This window comes from Stenella coeruleoalba, assembly GCF_951394435.1.
Source record: "Stenella coeruleoalba genome assembly, chromosome: 2".
Lineage (NCBI taxonomy): Eukaryota > Metazoa > Chordata > Mammalia > Artiodactyla > Delphinidae > Stenella > Stenella coeruleoalba.
In genome coordinates, this window is record NC_137147.1 from 72,250,703 (window position 1) to 72,276,427 (window position 25,725).

General features: G+C 41.6%; 1 protein-coding gene across 6 annotated transcripts in view; it reads left to right on the forward strand.

Annotated features, from left to right (window-relative positions):
• The window catches only part of STXBP6 (syntaxin binding protein 6), a 319,768-nt gene that overhangs the window by 75,976 nt on the left and 218,067 nt on the right, over positions 1–25,725 (forward strand). The window contains exon 1 of one of the 6 annotated variants that reach the window (XM_079912940.1): positions 14,786–14,806. The exons of the other annotated variants lie outside the window; for them this stretch is intronic. The gene's annotated coding sequence lies outside the window, so the exon portion shown is untranslated. Of the gene's footprint in view, positions 1–14,785; positions 14,807–25,725 lie in introns of those variants that run through there. 6 annotated transcript variants of the gene reach the window in all.

The window sequence follows — 25,725 nt, forward strand, 5'->3', positions numbered from 1 at the left end:
TATTTATAAAGAACTGTCTATAGAGTTTTGGTATTATAGATGATTTAAAAATAGTTTATTAGGTGTCTTCCCACATTTAATACAGTAATTGCAGAAAATTGGGGAAATTCAGAGAAATAGATGCAAAGAAAAGCAAATTCTCGTAGTCCCTATACCCGGGAGAATAAACAACAACAACAAAAACCTTAAACTTACTGTTTTCATGTGTGTTCTTTATCTGTGAAGAGTTTTTACACCTTTCTCTGTGTTGAGTTTTTGTTTCTCGGTTAGGATCATACTCTAAATGCAGTGTTGTTTCCTGCTCTGTTGGAAAGATGTCTCAGGTTCAGAGACAGCGGATTCAGGGCTTCTTTGCTGAACCTACCCCGTCACAGGTCAGCTGGCAGCCTGGGTCATGGAGTGCCTCAAAAACTTGCTGTGTGGTCCATGCTGCTGAGTGCTGGGCGGCAGAGAGGACCTGCCTTCCCAGCTCACAGAATCGCTGGAGAAGACAAGCAGATGTTTTCATGGCCACTTCTGTTTTTTTGGAGTGGAAAATTTCAAACATACAGAAATAGAACATTACAATGGACCCTGTGTGCCTTTCTCTCAGCTTCAACAATGGTCAATTTATAGCCATCTTTCTTCATTTAGATCCCAACCTCTTTTCCCACACCCTGGACTATTTTGAAGCAAATCCCTAACATCCTATTATTTCACTAGTAAGTATTTCTATACACATCTCTGAAAGAAAAGGACTCTTTCTTTTCTTTTAATACTGTAATATTACCATACTTTAAGAACTTCTGTAATATAATCAAATATGAAATATCTAGTCAGGACTGAGATTTATCTGTTTTCTTTCTTTTTTTTTTTTTTTTTTGTTTGTTTGTATCAGGATCCAAATAAGGCCCGGACATTGCAATTGATTGACATCCCTCTTCAGTACCTTTTAGTCTGTAGGTTCACCCTTCACTATCTTTTCCTTGCAATTTATTTTTTGCCAAACCAGACCATTTCTTCTGGTCTATTGGCTGGATTTTGCCAATAACATCCCACAGAGTTAAATGTCAAGTGTTCCTGTGTTTAACATATTCCTTTAGCCACCACATTTCTTGGGAATTGGTAGTCACATCTAGAGGCTGGGTCAATTCTATTTCCAGTTTTTGTCAAGAATACTCTAAGTATGTGTGTACTCTCATCAGGAGGCATTTAACACCAGTTCCCTCTCTCTCTCTGTGTGTGTGTGTGTGTGTGTGTGTGTGTGTGTGTGTGTGAGTGTGAGTGTGAGTGTGAGAGAGAGACAGAGAGACAGAGAAGGAGAGAAAAAGAGAGAGATGTGAACAGTTAATGGTGATTAGGGGTTTCAAAACCTTCATTTCCATCATTTCTTCATTTATTAACTGGAATACTTGAATAAAGAGAAACTTCTTCTAATCAGCTACTTGGTTCTCCTGGGTAAAATTTATATAGGAAAGGCAGGAAATATGTCTGATTCTTTCTCTTTATTTACCAGTTTTTAAAGTAGTTACGGTTGACCCTTGAACAACATGGGGGTTAGGGGTGCTGATCCTTTATGAAGTTGAAAATTTACATATAACTTATAGTCCGACCCTCCCCATTGGTGGGTTCAACCAACAGCAGATAGTGTTGCACTGTAGTATTTACTACTGAAAGAAACCCACATATAAGTGGGTTCAGTTCAAACCCATGTTGTTCAAGGGTCAACTGTTGTTGGCTCCATTAGCCAGCTAATTAGTAATGTCCTCAAAAGGTAGCCATTGAGAGAGAGTGAGAGAGGTATGTGATTCATGAAGAATTCATGAATGAAAAAATATTGGTGTTTTAATCCATTGCATTTATTCTTGACACTAAAATTGTCCCGTCTTTGGCCAGTGGGAGTCCCTTGGTGCTGACTCCTGGATCCTCTTGATATGATTCTAGTGGTCTTTGACAGCTTCTCTGCTTTCTGTATGTTAAGATATTCGAGGCCAGTGGTTCTCAAAGTATAATCTGAAGGTGCCTGAGGGTTCCCAAGACCCTTTGAAGGGGTCTGTGAAGTCAAAACAGTTTTCATTGTGGTACTAAGACATTGTTTACCTCTTTTATTTTCTTATGTGTTTAGTGGAGTTTTCTAGAGGCTACATGTTGGCTCTTGGAATGTGTGTATATTCTTGTTTTCTAGAATTTGGAGTCTTCAGTAATCTCTAAGAATGTAAAGGGGTCCTAAGAACAAAAAACTGCTGCTCTAGGCTCATTTTTTAACATTTCTTGCCATGTACATGGAATCACTGGTGACCTTGTAAATCAGCTCCCTTTTTTGTCAACTCTTTTATTATGTGGGTGTGATCTGCTCCAAATCTCAAAGCTAATAAATAGCAAAACCAGAATTTGAACGTAGATTTTTATGCAGTAGTTTTTTTCCCTGTAAAACAATCACTGATATCCAAAATTTATGATTAATTAAAGCTTAGAAATTGTAAACACTGCCCGAAATGCCAGACGTGTACATTTTAGAGGCCACCAAACAAAATTAGCAGTTCTTTTTCTCCAACGGAATGGCTGTCAAAAAGGGAAAAACAGATGTAGAGGCAGGATGAGTGGTTGCTATAGCTCCATGATATAATGTAAAACCATGCACTGAGTATGTTGTTTTTCTGGTCACAGTAAGGAAATTCAGAATGCAGTAGTAACTCATTAGCATGGCAGCTTTTAAAGATTTCAGTCATCTGGCGAAAAGCCTGCTTGGCCCGTGGAATTCAATAATGGCTCATGCGGGCTTCCCTGGTGGCACAGTGGTTAAGAATCCACCTGCCAATGCAAGGGACACGGGTTCGAGCCCTGGCCGGGGAAGATCCCACAAGCCGCGGAGCAACTAAGCCCGTGCGCCACAACTACTGATCCTGAGCTCTAGAGCCCGCGCACCACAACTACTGAGCCCACGTGCCACAACTACTGAAGCCTGCGCGCCTGGGGCCTGTGCTCCGCAGTAAGAGAAGCCATGACAATGAGAAGCCCGCGCACCGCAACGAAGAGTACCCCTGCTCACGGCAACTAGAGAAAGCCCGCGCACAGCAACGAAGACCCAACCCAGCCAAAAATATTAATTAATTAATTAAAAAAATAATGGCTCATGCGTTTCCCACTAATTTCTGAACCCAGGTACCGATTCATTGCTTGAACATGTAGCTTAGAAATACCTTTTTTTCATCTTGTAGTTCGTTGAATCAAATCCTGCAAGAAAACATCCTGCAGTGTTCAGATAATGGTGCCTTAAGCCTGGGACAGCAATTTTTCCATCACTAGTTTGGGATTAGCAGATGCAAACTATTATATATAAAATGGGTAAACAACAAGGTCCTACTGCATAGCACAGAGAACTATATTCAATATCCTGTGATAAACCATAATGGAAAAGAATATGAAAAAGAATATATATTTGTTTAAATGAATCACTTTTCTGTACAGAAGAAATTAACAACATTGTAAATCAACTATACTTCAATCAAATTATAAATAAATAAAATAATTTTTCCATCACTGAATAGTATACAAACCTCTAAAAGATGGCTACTTAAAACCACTGGATTTTGCAGTTCCAGCTCCTTGGGGGAATCTTTATTTTGTCTCACTGTGTTGAGCTGAACTCAGTAACTTGTCCTTTGTTTACCGTTCCCAGTAACTGCGTCTTCTTTTGGATACTGAACAACATTGACTCTTACTTCCCAGCCACGCAGGAGAGCTTCCATCATAAGAAAAGGAAGTAAGCCTTCAAAACGGCTTTCTGAAGCTAGTGTATGTACCAGAGGCGATCAGCCTTACGTAAGGTCCTTGAGTATTTGCCAAAGTAAGAAACACCCGACAGCCTCAGGCGCCATCTGGAAAAGTGTCCTCATAGAGGAAGCTTGGCTCAGAGCTCACATCACTGTTCAGGTGCTTCATCATTACTTTGTGGTTCAGGGGGGGAGTGAGGCAAAGAACTTGTCCAGAGTTTCAGGACTCTCAGTAAAATGCAGATGTCTTTGTTGGAAAGTAGATTTTGAATACTGATACGTTTTTTTCTTTATGAGCAAACTCATTTTCCACTGGAGCCTTGCTTGTGATTTTTCTCGACATTAAATGTCAGAGCAAAATGATGTAAATATCTGCTCTAGGTGACTAGTTGCATTTAGATTTATGGATTTGTAAAGTCAGGTGCCTGGGCTTTTCTAGCAAGTCATTCATTGATGTTGTGAAGATAGTTTTAGAATACGTGCAAGTTAGAGTAAAGGTAGTGTTTCATAGGGATGGGCACTACCATGGGTCATGTCAAAATTTTATTTTCTTTATTTGCCACTTTGACCAAATTGCAAAAACAAATTTTTTTTTTAAATTTCATGTTCAGTTCACTGAACTGTCCTGTCTCCATATGCTCACTGAACCACAGCATGTGGTTTATGATGTAGCAAGCCTTGAACGTATGGCTGGGGAATGTCAGGAATTTTGGGTTCTGGTGTCATTGAGGAAAATGGCCCCGCCTTTCTACACTTTGGTTTCCTGTTTAGAAAGTTCTGTTCCTTCATAAGGACCTTGAAGTTCTAGGAGGGAAGGTGCTGTGTGTGTGGAGTTTTCCATGAAGTGCAGTCCTAACGGAAAGGCTGAGTTAAAGGTAGGTGAATGCTTTATAAAAACATGTTTTACATATATATGAGATATTTATTAGTTTATGCCACACTTATTTATTTACTTAAGTATGAATTAGCCCCAGGCAATTTGAAGTCAGATTTAAAATTCAGGTTTTGTTTACTTAATGCCCTTCTTTCTCTTAAGGAGGAATAGAAAAGCTTAGGAAGTGGAAATTGATGTTAATGGCCTGAACAGGTTTACTGGAGAATCATTTTATCGAGGTGAAAATGAGGGCCAGATTATTTTTGTTCTTGCTGTGTGTCTAATTCCAGGCAACTTTGGAGGAGTCCATAAATCTCACTCCAAGTCTCAGGGAGAATCTCCATCATAAAGTGAGCCAGAATGGAACAACTCTGTGACGACTGCCTTGGCTAAACATCTCTACTGGTGAGAACTCAGAATTACACGAGTGCACTTGGATGTGGGATCGATTATACCGATGATTCCCACGAGGAACAGGAAACTCTTTTAGGCTCTCCCAGTGTGCTTTTGCAGCTCTGAAGACCTCTTGCCTGTTCCCCCAGAGCTCAGTGAGCCACTGTTGGGAGCAGTTGTGTTCTGTACTCTTGAGGTGAAGCTGGACTGGTGTGAAAAGTGGGGATAGCCTATTAGAACAGCATTTCTCTCTGGGGGGTGCTTTAACTCTTTCAAGAAAAGATACGTAGTGGCATTGAGTGATTTGTAACATACAGTGGCAGTCACTGTTGCTTAAATTTAGGATCATGTGATGTTCAAATGTGTGGTATTTTGTTTTGGTGTTAAATGCAGGTTTTTTGTGTGTGATGTCATTTTTGCATGAAGAGTCTATATGTAGGTGCTTTGGAGCCCAGAAACCAGTGGGACTGGAAAAGCTGCTCTGTTTAGTTGAGGGTCAACACCAAGTTGGAGTGAGTTCTCAGAGAGTATGTGACACTGTGGCCATGCCATGTTCCTTAGTGAGTGAGATTGGGCTTGTTGGGTTTCTGTTTCACTGAGGGGGGAGAGCTTTTGTGTGCGTTTGACTCTGCTCCATGATATGTGGAACATGACATTTGTGGACTTAGGTCTGGGGTTTAAAAAATGTGGTTTAATTTTTTATTGCATAGTTTTGTATAATTTGTGTAATTTTTCTCTCTGTTGCTTTGAGAAGCAAGTAGAAAAATGGAAAAGCAAAGAACTCAAGTGATCTGCACATGAGATTAAGAGGAAAAAAGTCTCCAGGAAATAAGATACGTGAATGTTTAAGTTTTAGAACATCAGGTATTAAACCCAGTGATGGAGAATTCTCTACTGGGAGTTCCCTAGTAGCTTAGTGGTTAGGATTCCAGGGTTTCACTGTCACGGCCTGGGTTCAGTCCCTGGTCGGGGAACTGAGATCCTGCAAGCACGTGGTGGGCCAAAAAAAAAAAAAACAGATTTCTCTACTTACCAAAGTATTTTGAAATTTCACTTTCTAAAAAAAATTTTTTATTGAAGTGTAGTTGATTTTCTGCTGTACAGCAAAGTGATTCAGTTATACATATATAGATTCTTTTTCATATTCTTTTCCATTATGATTTATTACAGGCTATTGAATATAGTTCCCTGTGCTATACAGTAGGGCCTTGTTGTTTATCTATTTTATATATAACAGTTTGTATCTGCTAATCCCAAACCCCTAAGTTAGAAATTTCACTTTTTCATTGTTGCCTGACTTAACTCGATGTCTTGAAAAGTCTTATAGTTGTTTAAAGTTGTTCTGAAGTCAAAACAAAACAGATTTGCTAGAAAGAGTCTTGGCTGTCATCTAGTGTGTCCTTTGTACTTGCTGATGAATCTATCCAGTAGCTCACGGTGAAACTTACATCTGAGTCTCATATTCCCCATGCCTAGCACTAGATTTAACACATAATACATATTGGCTGGCTGGTGGGCTGACTAGGGTAGTACTTACTTTAAAAAGAAAAAAACAAAACAAAAACAAAACTTGACACAAACCTTTTGGCCAGAATGTACTTGAATAGGGTCTTAGTGGAAAATTTGAAAAGTATGGTTAAGGGTATAAGAACAACTCTTCTGGGCTTCCCTGGTGGCGCAGTGGTTGAGAGTCCGCCTGCCGATGCAGGGCCCCGTCTGGGAAGATCTCACATGCCACGGAGCGGCTAGGCCCGTGAGCCATGGCCGTTGAGCCTGTGCGTCCGGAGCCTGTGCTCCGCAATGGGAGAGGCCACAACAGTGAGAGTTTTGGGATTTAGAAACTTTGCCCTTCTTCTATGAATTGTTAGATCCTAATGTCTTTAGAATGTAAATTCTAAAGACTTCTGATGTGTAAAATGTATAAAAACATTTTGGTGTGTAAAATATCATTTGTGTTACACATTTTCAAGCTGGTAGTCTTTTTACCATTACTTTGTGAGTATTATTTAATTACTATTTGAGAGTCAACAGAAGAATGAATGAATAAGGATCATCGTTCCCGATAGACACTGTTCTCCCATATACCAAAAATTAAATATAATGCGGATTTTAAAGTTCAAACAAGAGTTTGGTAAATTAATATTAACATTCAGTGATTTCTTAACCTAAAGGAGTTTATTTTATCAGGTCATGGCCATGTTTGGAAAGCTGAGAATTTGAACTTGAACCATATTTTTTCTTCCTTTAAGTGAATCGTGGCTGCTTCCCATGGGTAGAGCTGGGTCTAGGATCTGATCATTTTGCTCATGTGAGACTCAGGAAAATTGGTTTCTGAAGCTGTTTGAAGGAATTTCCCATCCTCCTATTTGGTTTCATGCTTCAGGTGCTGGTGCCGGCTCCATGGGCAAGTGTCTAGAATGGAGAGGGAGCAAGGCCTGCACACGTGGTCCTTGTTTGGTGAAAGGCTGCCCAACGTGTGTCCACTCCGGGAGATTCTGTCCATTCTCAGTTTATTTGGGGACTTTAAGATGGCATGATAATAACTTGGGTTTCTAGAAACCCTGCTTTATGAGCTAACAAATGTGTTGTCTGTGAGATCTCTTTTTGAGATGTTCTCACTAGGTCAGAAGAATCTAACCATGCTGGAGTATTGCAGGGATCATTTCTTTTGTGGCTAAAATCTTCAGATTTGGAGAAAAGAATCCAAATATCTTCTGTATTTCATCCATTCCTTCCACAAATGTTTATTGAATATGTCTGGTGTGCCAGGTACTCTTCTAGGTGCTAGACAACATGGGCATAATTCCTTGTCCTTATAGAGCTTCTCGTTGGGAGAAATAAGTTAAATATGTCAGATGGCGTTATGAGCTCTGGAGAAAATTAAAACAGGGATGGGAGATAGGAATAGGGCTGAGGGAACCGTATTAAGACCTGGGGTCTTACTTCCGGGGACTGAGTAGACCCACCCGCATGAAACAGCCCAGTCCTTTCTGTTTTGTGGCTGATCGTGCTGTCACCTTATTGCCAGCATTGTCACTGTCACAGTCGGAAGGCGTTTATCTCACACCTATTAGCAAGACTGTGCACAGAATGAGTCATGGATGAGTCCCCAAGACTGGCAGCCCTTATGTGGACACATGCAGAGGACTTACAGATGACAAATTTTTCAAATGACGGTATTCATTCAGCAAATGTTTACCGAGTGATGGTATACAGACAAGGCATTGTGGGGAATAACAAGATTAATCATGTATATACCTTGCCAACAGAATGTATGGTCTAGTAGATTTGTATATAGTAGATCATTTGCAAGCCAGTGATTCCATATCACAAGAAGTCCATAGCGTATGCTGATTTGGTCTTTTGCTGAGGCGTGGTGTTTCAGTCAACTGCTTTGGGAGGTGGGTATGGGGTAACTAACCTAGGAGTGGTGGATTAGCAGTTGCCCGCTGTCCAAATTCCAGGGCAGCACTGTTTCTACCCCTCGTTTCATGTGTAAAATGCACACTTGAAGTGAAATATGCTTTCTTTGTGAAAGATTGCGCTGAGAAAAAAAGCCAACTTCCAGTGCTGGTGACGAAAGTGCTGATCCTAAGGCGTGATGATTCTTAGCCAGAAAATGGAATCATTGAGGGTCTCAAGGAAATACCAAGCATTTTGCTCCCTTTATAAGGGGAAATCATGTACTGCACTAGTATTTTGCCAGCTTGGAGATGAGCCCCTCATGAGTGTATTATTTGCGTGGATCTTGATAAGGTCCCTAAGGGAAGTGTGGACGTGGGAGGGTTTATCCCCCTTGTCTGAAGGTGCCTCTCAGAGGAAGCTAAGCAAAGCTTCTTCATGAGCTGCTTCACCTGTGTCGTAATATCCAGTTATTCCCATTCCTTCCAAATAAAGGGTCACCCATCTTTGTGTGAGGCTCCCTGGCGTTTATTATACAGATGGGATCAAAAGTTTACTGTATAAAACATAGTTTTATATATGTATGTGTGTGTGATATACACACACACACACACACACACACACACACACACACGTACAGACATGCATCCATGCATATCCACAGAGAGCAAGGGAAAGCTTGGAAGGGGAGGGAAAAGTCATAAAATACAGTGGCCGAGGCTGTGGGTTAGTCACCAAAACCCACATTTCCCTCTTCCTGAGCCCACAGCAAGAATGCATTTTCCAAGCTCCCTTGCACTTACGTACGACAGGTAACTGAGTTCTAGCCAATAGAGTGACCCTGATAAAGATGGCAGAGCCTTGCAGCCTGAATCCCTATTTCAGTGTGAATAAGAGGAAGACCTCATTCACCCCTTTCCCAGGCACAAAGTTCTGAGGTGTTTGAGCCATAATATATTTTGAGGTCTGTTTCAGCAGTGACTAGCCTTCCCTTACTAATACTGATTCTCTGTGTGGTAAATGAGAGAGGCAAAAACCACAGTTTCAGGGCTTTACTCTTACTTCATTGGGACCCTGGACCCAGTTGTTTCTACCTGAATGTCAGAATCGGTGCTCTTGGAAGGGGGTGGTTATTGTGCTTATAGGTTCAGGCTGTGTGCTTATTACTGCACTCACCGTTCAGTGCTTACAGAGAGCTACGCTTCTTCTTGTAGCCCCAGTGTCTGAGGGTAGAGTGCTAGCTAACCCTGATTTTCTTCTTTTTTCCTCTTGTCCACAAATATTTTAGTTGACCAGACCACCTCAAATGGTACTCTCAGCTGGAGGTAACAAAAAACTCAAGTCAAAGAGAAAAAACAGGTGGTTGCCAGAGGGAGGGGGTGGGAAGAGGAAAGAAATGGGTGAGGGAGACTGAGGTGCAAATTTCCAGTTGCAAAATAAATGAGTCACAGGCATGAAATGTACAGTGTGGAGAATATAGTCAGTAACTATGTGATGTATTTGTAAGGTAACTAGATATTGCGGTAATCATTTTGAAATGTGCAGAACGATTGAATCAGTATGTTGTGTAACAAGAACTAACATGGTACTGTAGGCCAATTAGACTTCAAAAACAAACAAACTCATAGAAAAAGAGATCAGATTTGTGGTTATCAGAGGTGGGGAGTGGGGAGGTGGAATTGTCAAAAGGTACAAGCTTCCAGTTATAGGATAAATAAATACTAGGGATGTAATGTACAACAGGATAAATGTAATTAACGCTTCTGTATGTTATGTATGAAAGTTGAGAGTAAAACCTAAGCGTTCTCATCACAAGAAAAAAACATTTTTTTCTATTTCTTTAATTTTGTATCTACATGAGATGATGGATGTTCACCAAACTTATTGTGATAAGTCAAATCGTTATGCTGTACACCTTAAACTTACACAGTGCTATATGTCGATTATATCTCAACAAAACTGGAAGAAAACAATCGAGTGGATTTCCTATAGGAATAAACCGTTTTTCACCAGTTAGTGATTTTATTAAGAGCTGAGTGGTACGTTTGACTTCAGGTGCTGTTTGTCTGTGACTCTTAATCCAGTCAGACCTTCATCCACAGATTGCCACACCTCAGCTATCTTTGTATTCTTTCCCTAGTCCTTTACCCCAGAGCATAGCACCGTGCTTTATATATTATGTGTGGCTAAATAAATGTTTGATGAATTAATTAATTACTTAAATCTCGTATGCTGGAAGAGCTTCTTGAGCTAGTTTCATGCTCGGTGAATAGTTCTTTCCATGGTGAACATCACTCCTGCTACGGATGTGTTGCTGTCAATTCACGTGATGTTTCATCTTGTTTAAGTTTGTGATGCTGGCCTTAGCCAATAACAGGAGTCACCCAGCATGAGGTTTGAGAAGGGAGAGAGGTGATGGGCTAAATGGTTGCTATATGAGTGTAGTAGCATGTGTCTTGACCTGGTTCCAAAGGTACCTGTAGGGCTCATGTCTGGTAGATGATACTGAGGTACATTCCTATGCTTTTCTTGGCAAAAGAGTCCTCTCATGTTATTATATGTACTATGCCGCTTGATTTAATAGAAGAACAACAGATTAGTTTTTATCTGCCTGGTAACTAGGTTTGTATCTTAGGTCTTGCTTGACTCAGCAAAGGTTCTAGAGAATTCTCTGTAAAGAGATACATGCACATTCATAATTAGGCTTGTGTCCCCTAATACAATTACAGCTGAAATCTTTCCCTCAGGGATTTATGCTCCTTCTTAAGAGCACGTTTTAATATCGGTAACACAACGGAAGGATGACTTAACAGGATTGAGGACACTAATGGCTAGGAAAGAAATTGGGCGTTTCATCAGCATATCTTCCTTTGAGCAGCAGTGGGGTTACCTTCCATGTCTTTCTTCACTGGTCCTTCCTTCCTCTCCAGCTGAGAGGTGACTTTGAAAGAAGCTGGCCAGAGCTTTTCTCTGATCTTGCTCTTCTCACTTCTTTTGTCAGTTTATGATCCTTTTGCCAAAAGTCAGTGAAGCAAAAGATCATCTTCACATCTTTGATTGTTTGACCCTTAACATTCAAGAATCTGCGATGTGAACATTTCAGTGCGGACTTACTTGTTGCTAAACTTCAGCTGGCTTGGTGAAGATGGGGAAACCATTGTTTCTTTAACAGGACTTAGGAAGTCACAAGAACTCAATTGTTTAGGCTTCCCTGTCATAGTTACTTAAATTGTAAGCATTTATGTTGGAAATATGCAGCCTATTATCTTCTCTCAAGGTAGTCTGTGATGATTAATAGCAAAGAAGTTAAATTTTTTCTGCATCTCAATTCACTGGCCTAAATGACATTAGAGAGGCCTGAAAATACTGGTCCAGTCTCATCTACTTAAAGGAATTAGTTGTGGAGAATGTTTTTACCACAACTGTATGTTGGGTTATAAGAAAAGCAACTAGTTTGTAATGTGGATAAATCAGTGCTGTCTCTAACCTTGACTGGTATTGTGATCCCACCTTTCACAGTGGTTAAATGGTGTTGCTTCAAGTGGTAGCCTGAGAAACTAGCTCAGTCCAGAGACCTAACAGAAGGTACATGTTTGAACAGGGAATAATGATTAATAAGTTCAAGAATATTTATTGCTTTATTGTGGAAGATAATGCTACCCTCTGCTTTCATTATAGTCACTGTGATGGAAAAATAAAAAATCATCACCCTAAAGGCCTACTTACCTCACTTCCTATCGACTGACACAACCTGCCCCACATTCAACAAAAAATTACAAGGCATGCCAACAGGTAAGAAAGAGCACAGTCTAGAGAGACAACATAATAAGCAAAAAACAGACTCTCTTATGACACAGGTGTTAGAACTATCAGACAAGGAAATTAAATGAATTAGGATATGTCAAGGGCTCTAATGGAAAAAGACAACATGCAAGAACAGATGGGTAATGTAAGCAGAGAGATTGAAACTCAGAGAAATAATTACAAGAAAATGCTAGAAATCAAAAACATAGTAACAAAAATGGAAAGTAACTTTGACGGACTTGTAAGTAGGCTTGACACTGACAAAGAAAGAATCAGTGAACTTGAAGATAGATCGATGGAAACTTTCCAAACTTAAATGCAAAGAGAAAAAATAATTTAAAAAAAGAATAGAACATACAAAGTCTGTGGAACAATATAAAAAGGCATAGCATACGTGCCATGCCAGAAGGAGAAAAGAAAGGAGCAGAAGAAATATCTGAAAACTAATGACAGACACCAAACCACATGTCCAGGAAGATTGAGCTAAATATTGGGTTGGCCAAAAAGTTCGTTCGGGTTTTTCCATAAGATGTTACAGAAAAATCTGAATGAACTTTTTGGCCAACCCAATACCTGCGGGTTCTCCCCACACCCCACACCAAATATGTGTTGTTGTTTTTTTCCCACACCAATTCTCCAGTTCTCTGACACCAACTTGGGTCTCCAGCAATTCAGTTCAATTCTGACACTAGTTCTTGGAGTTAGTGCAGACCCTACTGGTTAAGGGCTCAGTCCCACAAGTCTGTCCCCACTTCAGATGCCAGCCACAAATGGGGTGCTCAAGGCTACCCACATTTCTGCGCAGCCAACGACAAATTCTGGGGTCCCATGACCCTAACCCCCTGAGGTTGGATCATTCGCTAAAACAACTCACAGAACTCAGGAAAAGTGCTATGCTTACTATTACCAGTTTATTATAAAGGATACAACTCAGGTGGAAGAGATGCACAGAGCAAGCTGTATGTGGGGAGGTGGGGGCACAGAGCTTCCATGCCTTCTCCGGGTGTGCTACCCTCCTAGCACCTTTGTATGTTCACCAACCTGGAAGTTTTCTAAAACTTCATTTTTAGAGGTTTTTTATGGAGGTTTCATTATGTAGGCCTGATGGACTAAATCACTGGTGATTGGTGATTCAATCTCTAACCCCTCTCTCCTCCCTGGAGGTCAGGAAAGGAGGGCTGCTGAAAATTCCAACCCTCTAATCGTGGCTTGGTCTTTGTAGCAAGAGCCGCCATCCTAAAGCTCTCTTCTAAGGGTCCACAGGAGTCACCTTATTAGCATAAACTCAGGTATGGCTGGAAAGGGCTTTTTATGAATAACAAGACACTCCTGTTACTCCTATCACTCTGGCAATTTCAAGAGTTTTAGGAGTTCTGTGCCAGGAACCAGGGACAAAGACCAAATATATACTTCCCATTACATCACAGTACCCCTCCAAAACAACAACAACAGCGCACACACACACACACACACACACACACACACACACACACACACACACACACACACACACACACACACACACAGTAAGGCATGTCTTATATAAACTGCAGAAAACAAAAGACAGAGAAAATCCTGAAGGAAGCCAGAGGGGAAAAAGAACACCTTGCCTGTGGAGGAACAAGGATAGGAATTACAGTGGCTTCTTGCTCATCAGAAACCATGCAAGCAAGAAGAGTGATATCTTCAGAATGTTGAAAGAAAAGAACGTTTTCATTGAGACCAACAACCTTAATTGAGTTTCTGTGCTCCCATCTGGGATATAACCAGGAAAGAGTAAACCGTGAATGCTGCCCTCAAGCAGTAAATGAGAGTGTTGGACTAGATTAGTGGCCTTTTATGCTTTTATTTTTCCCTTTTTTTCTTTAGAAATAGAACTTTTATTCAAAGGATCTCGTCTTTAAGTTGGGAGCAAATAAAACAGGTAACAGTGGAACTGTTCTATTTGAGCTAGAATAGTTGATGGGTGGGAAGTGATGCTGAGGCTTCCCCCTCCCCATCCTCAAGGAGGCTCCTGGGGGGACTCTGTGGGACCCCCAGGGCACTGGGGGAGCACTGGTGGAAAACTCTAGCCTAGCAGGACAGGGGAGCCCTTTCAGGTCTGAAGACTCTATAGCCAAGCCACTAAGCTAGTTGGATGACAGTGCTTCCTTCACCTTTAGATGTGTCTCTCTTTTGGCCTAATTTCTTCCCTACCTAATATTCTGTGTACATCCACGTTCAGTGTCTTTTTTCATCATACCTAAAGAGCTTCTCTACTTTAGGCCCATCTTCTTGCCATTTTTCTTCTCTCATATCTCTTGTTTCTTATCGATTTTTTTCCACTGTAATTTGTGTGAGTAGACTGGCCTTTTTAGGATACAAAGAAAGTTATGAGAGGTAACACTTATTGAGTGGCCATGGTGGGTGCTGTTCTAAACAGCTTGTGTAAATGATCTCATTTCATCCTCATGATACTTCATGAGGCAGGTATTAATGTCATGATTATTTTACAGTTGAGGAGACCAAAGCAGGCACAAAGAGGCAAATAATGCGATGAGGTCAAAGAGTAAGAGTTGTCAGAACTGCAGCTGGCGTGCAGGTGAGCCCTTCCACCTAACTGGGGCCTCAACTTTTTTACTTTCACTTTTTTAGTTGTTAATTCTCAGGAAGGGTGTGCTCACACTCATTCATGTCTTGGTAGCTCTAGAGCTATGTCTTTCCTTCCTTTCCTTCCCCCTTCCCTTTTTTTGAAAAGAGAGAAGCAAAGAAACCCTATGTGATGCCAAGAACGAGATAATTAAGATTTAACTGAAACTCACGAGAGAAGTGGTTTGGGGATTGTTGTTCTGAGTGGCTTTCTCAGGATGGGACAGAGGGAAATGAAGCTGAGAGTTTCAGGTGTAGCAAGACCATTTAGGCTGACAGTTGTAAGTTGACCAAGGAGTTGGCTGTGAGGAAGGAAGGCAAGGGGAAAGGGGGCAGGGCCAGCACTAGCCCATTGTCAAAGTCAAGAGAGAGTAGAGTAATGATGGAAAGTAGAGACAGCTTCCTATTTTGAAAAGCTAAACAGCTTTTAGGTAATGATTTCTCCTTTTGTGCTGCTGTGCAATTTTAACATTATTAAGTGTGGTACGAAGACTATGCTATTAATTATATTAAGAATAGTCTTGGGCTTCCCTGGTGGCACAGTGGTTGAGAGTCTGCCTGCCGATGCAGGGGACACGGGTTCATGCTCCTGTCCGGGAAGATCCCACATGCCGCGGAGTGGCTGGGCCCGTGAGCCATGGCCGCTGAGCCTGCGCATCCGGAGCCTGTGCTCCGCAACGGGAGAGGCCACGGCAGTGAGAGGCCCGCGTACCGCAAAAAAAAAAAAAAAAAAAAAGAATAGTCTTAATATAATTAGCTGAACATAATAAGAAATGTGTGCCATCTTTGATCTGTGCTAAAGTATATTGTTGCTACCAAGAAGAGATCAAGGGAAAAAGTAAATGGTTAACCAAATTCCTGAGGACAAAAACCTTTGAACTGCAAAATGTTATGATGTTTACTTAGCAGAAACAAGTCTACTAAATGGCCAAGAAGCATTACAAGAAATTAACCTAGAAGCTTTTGGCCAATGTTCGACCTATTTCATCATAAATAAATTTAAAGTGTGAAAGGTAAGTTTTGAGAAGTAAAATTCATGTAGATCTGTTACTTTTACTATAAAGTTACAAAACTTTAGGAAAAGTTAGCCATTTCTCTTATTATTTAAACTATTTGGGGTGGGGGTAAGACTGAGTTCCAAATATGGAAACACATTTCCGATATATATAGTAAATCTATATAGCGAGATCAATAGAAAGAGCTTTACCTCATTGAAGCATTTTTCTTTCCATTTACTGAGTTCTGAAAGTACTGTTCAGGTTTATGACATACTTGATTTAAAGCAGGTTCTGAAATCTGGTGTGTGTGAGGTTTTTGAAAGGAAAGCAATAAAGTGTATTGGGATCTTATACACAGTTTACTTTAGAACAGATGTTGGAAACCAGGTAGGCCTTCTCAAAGGGGAAAGTATGGGTCGATAAACATCCAGGAGAGTTCAATCTCTGTATTTCTTTTTTTTTTAAAAATAAATTTCTTTGTTTATTTTTTAGCTGCATTAGGTTTTCGTTGCTGGGTGCGGGCTTTCTCTAGTTGTGGCAATTGGGGGCTACTGTTCATTGCAGTGTGCAGGCTGCTCATTGCGGTGGCTTCTCTTGTTGTGGAGCACGGGCTCCAGGCTCACAGGCTTCAGTAGTTGTGGCTTGCGGGCTCTAGAGCGCAGGCTCAGTAGTTGTGGTGTACAGGCTTAGTTGTTCCACAGCATGTGGGATCTTCCTGCACCAGGGCTCGAACCTGTGTCCCCTGCATTGGCAGGCAGATTCTTAACCACTGCACCACCAGGGAAGTCCCAGTCACTATATTTGTAAGGTAGCTTTATCCAGGTGGTTTGCCTGTGGATAAATCCCAAAGATATGTTTTATTCCCAAGAAGCTTATTTTTCAAGAGCTGCTTGATAATTTGGATACCCCTAGAAGAAAAATAATTCTTTTTACTTATTTTGGGAGTCCATGGAAACTAAGGATAATAATTTCTGTAAAATTTCTGCAGTGCTGGAGATTGGGTTTAGCAGCCCAGGGCAAAATCCTACCTTCTTTAAGAAGCATTCCCACATCTCCCTTGTAGGAATTAATCTACACCTTCTTATTTATGGATTTGTTCACTCATCCAACAAGTTATTATTGAAAACTTGCTATGTGGGATTAAAACTGGGAGCCAGATAAACATAGTACCTGTCTTCCCAGAATTCGTGGTTCTGTGGGAATACAGAGTAAAGACAGAGTTAACAGGCAGTATCATTACTGCTCTAATGGGTGAAGTTAGGCTGCAGGCAAATCTGGGAAGAATTCCTGGAGAAGGTGTCATGTAAGCTAAGTAGGAGCTAACTGGATGAGCAGAGAGGATCAGGGACACCATATACAAGGCTGGGGACAGCTTCGTGAAGGGAATGAAGGAGGAGAGTGGTTCTGAAATGGAAAGGAGTTCAGAGTGGTTGAAGCCTGGAACATGAGAAGGAGGAAGGAGTGGCAAGGGGAGAAGCTAGAGAGAGAAACAGGGGCTCTAGAACCCTGAGAGCCGTAGTGGGTTTCACTTTCCTGATGGCACTGGTGAGCCAATGAGGTGATGGCAGACGCTCTATAAGCATCACAGTGGCGGCTGTGTAGGGAGTGCATTGGGAGGCACGAGGTTATCACCTTCAAGGTCCAAGAGGTAAGCAACTCCGTCCCAGAATCCCACGTTTGGGGTTGATGTCCTGGGAACTAGTCCTGGTACCATGTACTGCATCAGCCAGGATCCAGTCAGAAAATAGATACCAGGCTGATATTTCAGATACAGGTGATCTGACGTAGGGAATTGGAGACACAAGGTGTCTGAGGGCTGAAAGAATAACTAGTGGAAGCAGAGGTAACACAGAGATTTGTAACTTCAGGAAACGGCTGCTGTCCCTGGGGGTGGGAGGAGCAAAAGGGAATGGGTGTGGTTAACTAAACCTAGAAACTCAGAGGGGCCGCCATACAGCTGACGGGCCAACTGCCGAGCAGTTGCGTGGGCCTCTGGGGAGGGACTTACCTCATGGCCGGTGCTCCCACCATCCAGGGGGGTCCACGGCTAGTATATAGAGTGCTAAAAGCACGGGGAACTGGAATAGCTGCTACTGTGAAGTCCGACAGGAGCTGGAAAGCGGGAGAGTTCCTTCTCCCCACCTCTGCCTTCCGATCTGCCAGTGGCTTGCAACGGCAGAATTGAACAAGAAACCAGTTGCAAGGGAGTCTGGAAGATGGGGTTTGCAGATTTCTAGCTCCAGCATCATAAAGCAGAGTACAAAAGGGTGGGCTTGGGCCAAGACGGCTGGTAAATAATCTGCCCCAGGTATTTGAGAAAAGTAACTCTAGCTCTACCATGGGAAGTGGGTTGGAGGGAGGCAAACCGGGATATTGGTTGATCCGTTCAGAGGTTGTTATCAAGACAGGAGATGATGGCTGCCTGACTGAGGGCAAGGACAGAGAGAGAAAAAGAAGTGGGTAGATGCGGAGAAATTTAGAATGTGGAATTGAAACAGAATTTGGGAACTGATGTATTGTGAGGGATGAGGGCATAGATCAGAGGGAATAAAGGAGGAGGAGGTAAGGAGGAGGCTTGTGTTGCTGGTTTCTGACGTAGGAACACGGAAACTGTTTAGGGGAAGATGATTCATTCAGTTTTGGACTGTTGAGTCTGATGTGTCTGTGGTTCATCCAGATGGAAATTCATTGTGGATGCCTGGGAAGAAGATGTAGATGTGATTTGTTTTCAGCCTATAGGTTTTAGGAATGAATGAAATTGCCAAGGGAGACTATAGACGGCAGAGACAAGAGAGCTGTGGGCCAGAACCCGGAGGAGTAACAGCATTTTAGGAACGAACAAGGTAGTGGAGACAAGTTTGTGAAGGCGACTGTGAAATAGTGGTCAGAGAGGTTGGAAGAAAACCAGAGCACGTGATGTCCCAGAGATCAGGGAAGAGTGTTGGAAAAGAAGGTCGTGGTCAACAGTTCAGGCGCTCAGAGGTTTACTGTTGGATGTTTTTGGTGCTTCTATACCATACTCATCAAGTCTGCCTGTTTTTCATTGTTACTTATGGGTGGTTGTCCTCTAGAATAGTGTGGGCCTGGGACACTGCAGCACATCCCTCAGCATCTGGCGTTGCTGTTTTGCACATGAGTATATCTGTGATATGTGTTTGTTTCATTGGGTTATTATAGGTATCTGCAAACTCCAGCTTGTGGATTGGCCATTTGATCTTGTAAATAAAGTTTTATTGGAACACAGGCTGCCCATTCATTTATCTGTTGCGTGTGATTGCTTTCATGCTGTAACGGCAGATCTGGGGAGTTGTGACTGAGACCCTATGGCCTGCAAAACCTAAATTATTTACTATGTGGCTGTTTATGTTTGCGGATCCCTGCATTACGGTCTTGAAGCTGTTTTATGTAAGCTGGTAAGATTGTATCTTTGAATTTCTTTTTTTAAAAAAATCCGTTTAATATATTTAGGGAGAATATGGAGCATAGAACATGCGTTCTCCGGGTTGGTCATGGTCTTGTTTTTGGTATGAAGGCAGCAGAGCCAAGGGAAAGAAAAGTTAGCAGATGGTCACAGCAGTCTCTTCAGCATGACTGTGGGGCTGAGTAGTACCCTTATCAGGACACCTGCCAGCCCAGGGATGGTGGGACAAGAGGATCGTGGACCTTAAAGGCATGCGTTTAAGACAGGCCTTTTCAGCCCTGTGATGTACCAGCCACTGTGCTAGGTGCCCGCATTCTCCAGTAGCTCAGAATCTGGTTGGAGACACAGACCCACCAGCAGAAACGTACAGTTGCCTATAATATGCCAGGCCCAGTGATAAAGCTGCACATGTGGTACCTAAGAGGGGCAGCTAGTCCGGCCTGAGGAGAAGCAGCGGGAGGAAGAATGGCCATACCGGGTGCCACCCCGCCACGTGGGAGCTGGGAGTGGGTGTGGAGGGGAGGAGGCTGGGCGGGGAGGTCTACCAGCTCTGGAGTTGGAAGTTCTGTGTGAGAAGTAGGGCCCTTGAGGCTGTGCAGGCATGGAGACAAGTGGAGACAAGGCAGTTCTCAGAGGTCTACTTGTCTGTCACCAAAGTTTGTCTTCTAGGCATTCTTTTCTTTACTTTTTAGCTGACATATTTAGCGTGGTTTGCGTTTGTGGGAATCATAACCTTGAATTGGTTGGGTTTTTTTCCCCTCTTACATAAAGTCCAGAAGTCGTCTTGCATGAATATGTCTTTTTGTCTTGCCTTTAGGGATGATAAAAGCTCAGTGAGCTGAGCAGGTTAACATAGGCAAGGAAAGTTTTCTGTTTATTTAGAACTGTGAACTTGCTGTCATTCTACTATCCACACCCCTCGGTAACAACAAATTACACATTCACAGTAATCTGACTGTGCTCCCCCAATGGCTTGTGTGAACTGATTGGGCAGGTGTTAGGCCTGTTATATGAATAAAGAAAGTGAGATACATACTTAGATTTTAAGTTGCTTGCCAATGTTCGTTGCTTCCAGTAAGTCCTTTTGTTTGCATGTAAGAGCAACTCATTCCAATTAGTTCAGGAAAATAGGAGTTTTTCATTACCTTGCTTATGAACCAGAAAACTGGGTGTACCCAAGAGGCTCTGAGTGTTTCCTTTCCTTTTCTCTGTCTACTTTATCTGTCTGTCTCTCTCTCTCCCTCTCCTTCTCCCCACATATCTGCACCATCCTTTCCTCAATCTACAGGTCAGTTTTCTCTCTAAGTTTGCCTTCCATGAATCTGTCTTTCAGCCTCTCTCTGCATCATAAATGACAGTTAAAGCTTCAGCTTCCACTGCTATTTTGGTCATTAACTGTTTTCTTTCAGAATCTGATTGGCCCAGCTTCTCTTTTTAAGTGAGGCCATATTGTAGCTGGATTGACTCTTCCTGGGTCAAGGGCCTTTCCTGTTCCACTCAGCTTGGACTGGGAAGGTGTACCCATGTGGTTCATAAAAGCAGGCAGTTGGGTAGCTCCCCTGAGAACCATAAAGGGAGAAGCAAGGCATCTTGAGTTGTGACCTGTCCTGTACATCCCTTCCCTGCCTAGCTCATAACTCACTTCCTACATATAGTTCCAAAGATACCCTCTACTAATGTAACCCAATCCTCATAGGTAAAACCACACATTCATTTACCCCTCTCCTAACAGGAAGCACCCCAAAGTCATAGTCAGCTGCTGCCACATTGAGAAGCAGTCATGGGACCCCATCATCCAATCTGAATCCACAGCTCTCAGTGATGTCCATTTCAACTCTGGTTCTCTCACGATGCAGTCTAGCCATTCTGAAACCCATGGACTAAATGTTATGTGTAACACCCAACACACCCTGTGTACAATGGTGGAGACTCTCTTAATGCTCATTTAAAAAAAAAAAGGGAAAAGAAATTTCCACCCCTTAATCTAGCTGCGAGATACATACATTGGTCACCAGCTCAGCCTATATTCTGTCTAGTAGACTAGAGCCCACATCTGGTGATGGGCAGCCTCCTGCTGGTATGGTGAGGCCAGATGCTTGGACATAGTAAGATGTATTGGAGGAGCCGGGACTGCTAAGCCTTTGGCTTGCTGCCTTTCCTCTTCCATGAAACGAGTTCCCTGATCTGTAAACAACTACTCTAGAGATATTGTCTTTGGCTGTTGATTGACCTGGGTCTTTGGAAACACCATGGAATCTTCTATTTTCTTCCTAGGCCTTTTCTTCTATTTTTCTTCTCTGTGTCTTGTGAAGTCTGGTTGTGGAGGTTTTTGTTTTTGTTTTTTTATGAGTTCTTTAGTAGTTAATGATGTGACATCATAAAACTATCAGCTGAGTGGCTACATCTCAAGCCAGAATCTTTTGGGATTTTTTTCCATTCAACTCCTGTTAAGAGTTTAGAGCACTCTAATTTTGTAATAGATAGAGTAGGTATCTATGGGGCTGGGCTTCTGTAATCAAGCTTGTTTATTACTGAGCGTTCTTTCTTGGCTAATTTCCATGTGGTTTCTGGGTTAATTGCATAGAAAAAAAAAGAAAAATTTCATTTTCCGCACTGTATTGACATGACTTTTGCATTTGCGTTTAATCATTTGCACTTCTTCTATCTCAGTCCCTACAGTGAGCTGTCTTTATATTTACATACCATTGAGAACCATATGATAAATGAGGGGTAGAATTAGAACAGAGGAGATCAGCATAGTTATTTTGTAAATAACTAAGTATCAAGGAATGCTGCAGCCATCAACCAACACCGAATAACCTCAAGCTAATTAAGGCACTGGAGTATTTTTTTAAACATATGTTATTTAGTCTTAATTTAGCTGTAAGAGTTCCTGTTCCCTAACCTGTCCTCTTTCTCTTCAGAGCTTCCCAGCTTTTGCTGGGTTGGGTGGGGCTTACCAATGAGAAATGGATACAGCTATCCAGAGCCACAGGAGGATTTCTGTGTTATAGGAGCATACACACATGCACATACATATAGAATTAACAGACCATGTTTATAATGATGTGCAGTGCTAGGTATTTCACACAGGGTGTGAGACAGGTGGTGATTGTCCTGGGAATGATGGTTTGGCATTGTGTCATTTACTGCTGTCTAGGTATTTTTGAGGTGAATACAGACATCTAAGAAGTCTGCTGCATGGGCTATGAGCAAAAGGCCAGATTTAAACATTCTTTTAAAAAAACAAAATGCAGGTCTTATATGTTTAAGCTCTCTTCATGAAGCCAGGGGTTCTTAGGACAGCAGCGGTTATTGAGAGCCCCCTGCAGTTCTGGGCCTCTTCCGGTGAAACCTCCTGCCCATGCCTGTCCTGCCTCTCATGTGCATGTCTCCAGTCTAGCACAAACTAGTAGACACTCGAGGAAATGCCTGGTCAAAAGCAGGAAAACACGGGTAGGTTTGAAGGTTTGGGCCTTCAAATTTCTGTGGAACACTGACTCTTTACGATTTATATTGAGATTAAATATGATATCCGTGAAAGAAAACTACCAGGCTGGTGTTTTAAGAGAACCAATCAAGTAGATAAACATCCTTGCATATGCACCTTTGCCCACTTGTTTGATGATTTCCTTCGTATTCTTAGGAGTAGAATTGCTGTGTGCCAATTTTCAGAGCTTTTGATAAATGTACCACAAGTGTCCTCCAGGTGGCTGTGTGTGAGGCTGCAGGAGTACCCACCTTCCACGTTTCACCTCATTTGTATTTATGGCTCCAGAGCCTGGTGACACTTTCTCAGAGCAGTTGGCTTGTTGGGAGGGGTGAGAATAGGACGTGTATATAAACTTCTAAGATGACAGAGTGATATGAACATTGGCTTGTTTTTGTTTATTTTGATACCGTTGGTTTAATTCCCCCCGATTCATGTGATGATTTCTTGATCTTGGCTTTACGTTCCCATTGGGCAGTAACATTTTTTTTTTAAACTGTGCTCCCTCTGCCTTATGGGCTCTTAGAAACTTTCCCAGTCATGCTAATTAATTTAGTATCTACATCAGGTTATTCATACTCAATAACCATACAGAAATAAATTAGCCAACAGGCCAGATATAAGAAAAGCAGGGCAACTTGGATGATGGTCAACTGATGTTAAGCCTCAGTTTGGGCAATAAAATAGACAGTGGTGGGGATGATGAATTTGAGACTGTGGACCGTGGTCAGTGGTGGGGGGAGGGGGGCTGCTGGGAGAAGACTGTAGGACTACTTAATGTTGCTGGATCTTCAGGAGAAACTAGAAATCGGTTTCACATAAAATATGCATTTTTTCTTTTTCTTTTTTTTTAAACATCTTTGTTAGAGTATAGTTGCTTTACAATGGTGTGTTAGTTTGTGCTGTATAACAAAGTGAATCAGCTATATGTATACATATATCCCCATATCTCCTCCCTCTTGCATGTCCCTCCCACCCTCCCTATCCCACCCCTCTAGCTGGTCACAAAGCAACGACCTGATCTCCCTTTGCTATGCGGCTGCTTCCCACTAGCTATCTGTTTTACATTTGGTAGTGTATATATGTCCATGTCACACTCTCACTTCGTCCCAGCTTACCCTTCCCCCTCCCCGTGTCTTCAAGTCCATTCTCTATGTCTGTGTCTTTATTCCTGTCCTACCCCTAGGTTCTTCATAACCATTTTTTTTTTAAGATTCCATATATATGTGTTAGCATATGGTATTTGTTTTTCTCTTTCTGACTTACTTCACTCTGTATGACAGTCTCTAGGTCCATCCACCTCACTACAAATAACTCAATTTCATTTCCTTTTATGGCTGAGTAATATTCCACTGTATATATGTGCCACATCTTCTTTATCCATTCATCGGTCGATGGACACTTAGGTTGCTTCCATGTCCTGGCTCTTGTAAATAGAGCTGCAATGAACCTTGTGGTACATGACTCTTTTTGAATTATGGTTTTCTCAGGGTATATGCCCAGGAGTGGGATGCTGGGTCGTATGGTAGTTCTATTTTTAGTTTTTTAAGGAACCTCCATACTGTTCTCCATAGTGGCTGTATCAGTTTACATTCCCACCAGCAGTGCAAGAGGGTTCCCTTTTCTCCACACCCTCTCCAGCATTTATTGTTTGTAGATTTTTTGATGATGGCTGTTCTGACTGGTGTGAGGTGATACCTCATTGTAGTTTTGATTTGCATTTCTCTAATGATTAGTGATGTTGAGCATCCTTTCATGTATTTGTTGGCAATCTGTATATCTTCTTTGGAGAAATGTCTGTTTAGGTCTTCTACCCATTTTTGGACTGGGTTGTTTGTTTTTTTGATATTGAGCTGCATGAGCTGCTTGTAAAGTTTGGAGGTTAATCCTTTGTCAGTTGCTTCATTTGCAAATATTTTCTCCTATTCTGAGGGTTGTCTTTTTGTCTTGTTTATGGTTTCCTTTGCTGTGCAAAAGCTTTTAAGTTTCATTAGGTCCCATTTGTTTATTTTTGTTTTTATTTCCATTTCTCTAGGAGGTGGGTCAAAAAGGATCTTGCTGTGATGTATGTCATAGAGTGTTCTGCCTATATTTTCCTCTAAGAGTTTTATAGTGTCTGCCCTTACATTTAGGTCTTTAATCCATTTTGAGTTTATTTTTGTGTATGGTGTTAGGGACATTCTTTTACATGTAGCTGTCCAGTTTTCCCAGCACCACTTATTGAAGAGGCTGTCTTTTCTCCATTGTATATTCTTGCCTCCTTTATCAAAAATAAGATGACCATATGTGCGTGGGTTTATCTCTGAGCTTCCTATCCTGTTCCATTGATCTGTATTTCTGTTTTTGTATCAGTACCATATTGTCTTGATGACTGTAGCTTTGTAGGATAGTCTGAAGTCAGGGAGCCTGATTCCTCCAGCTCCATTTTTCTTTCTCAACATTGCTTTGGCTATTCGGGGTCTTTTGTGTTTCCTTACAAATGGTGAATTTTTTTGTTCTAGTTCTGTGAGAACTGCCATTGGTAGTTTGATAGGGATTGCATTGAATCTGTAGATTGCTTTGGGTAGTAGAGTCATTTTCACAATGTTGATTCTTCCAATCCAAGGACATGGTATATCTCTCCATCTGTTTGTATCATCTTTAATTTCTTTCATCAGTGTCTTATAGTTTTCTGCGTACAGGTCTTTTGTCTCCCTAGGTAGCTTTATGCCTAGGTATTTTATTCTTTTTGTTGCATTGGTAAATGGGAGTGTTTCCTTAATTTCTGTTTCAGATTTTTCATCATTAGTGTATAGGAATGCCAGAGATTTCTGTGCATGAATTTTGTATCCTGCTGCTGTACCAAATTCATTGATTAGCTCTAGTAGTTTTCTGGTAGCATCTTTAGGGTTCTCTATGTATAGTATCATGTCATCTGCAAACAGTGGCAACTTTACTTCTTCTTTTCTGATTTGGATTCCTTT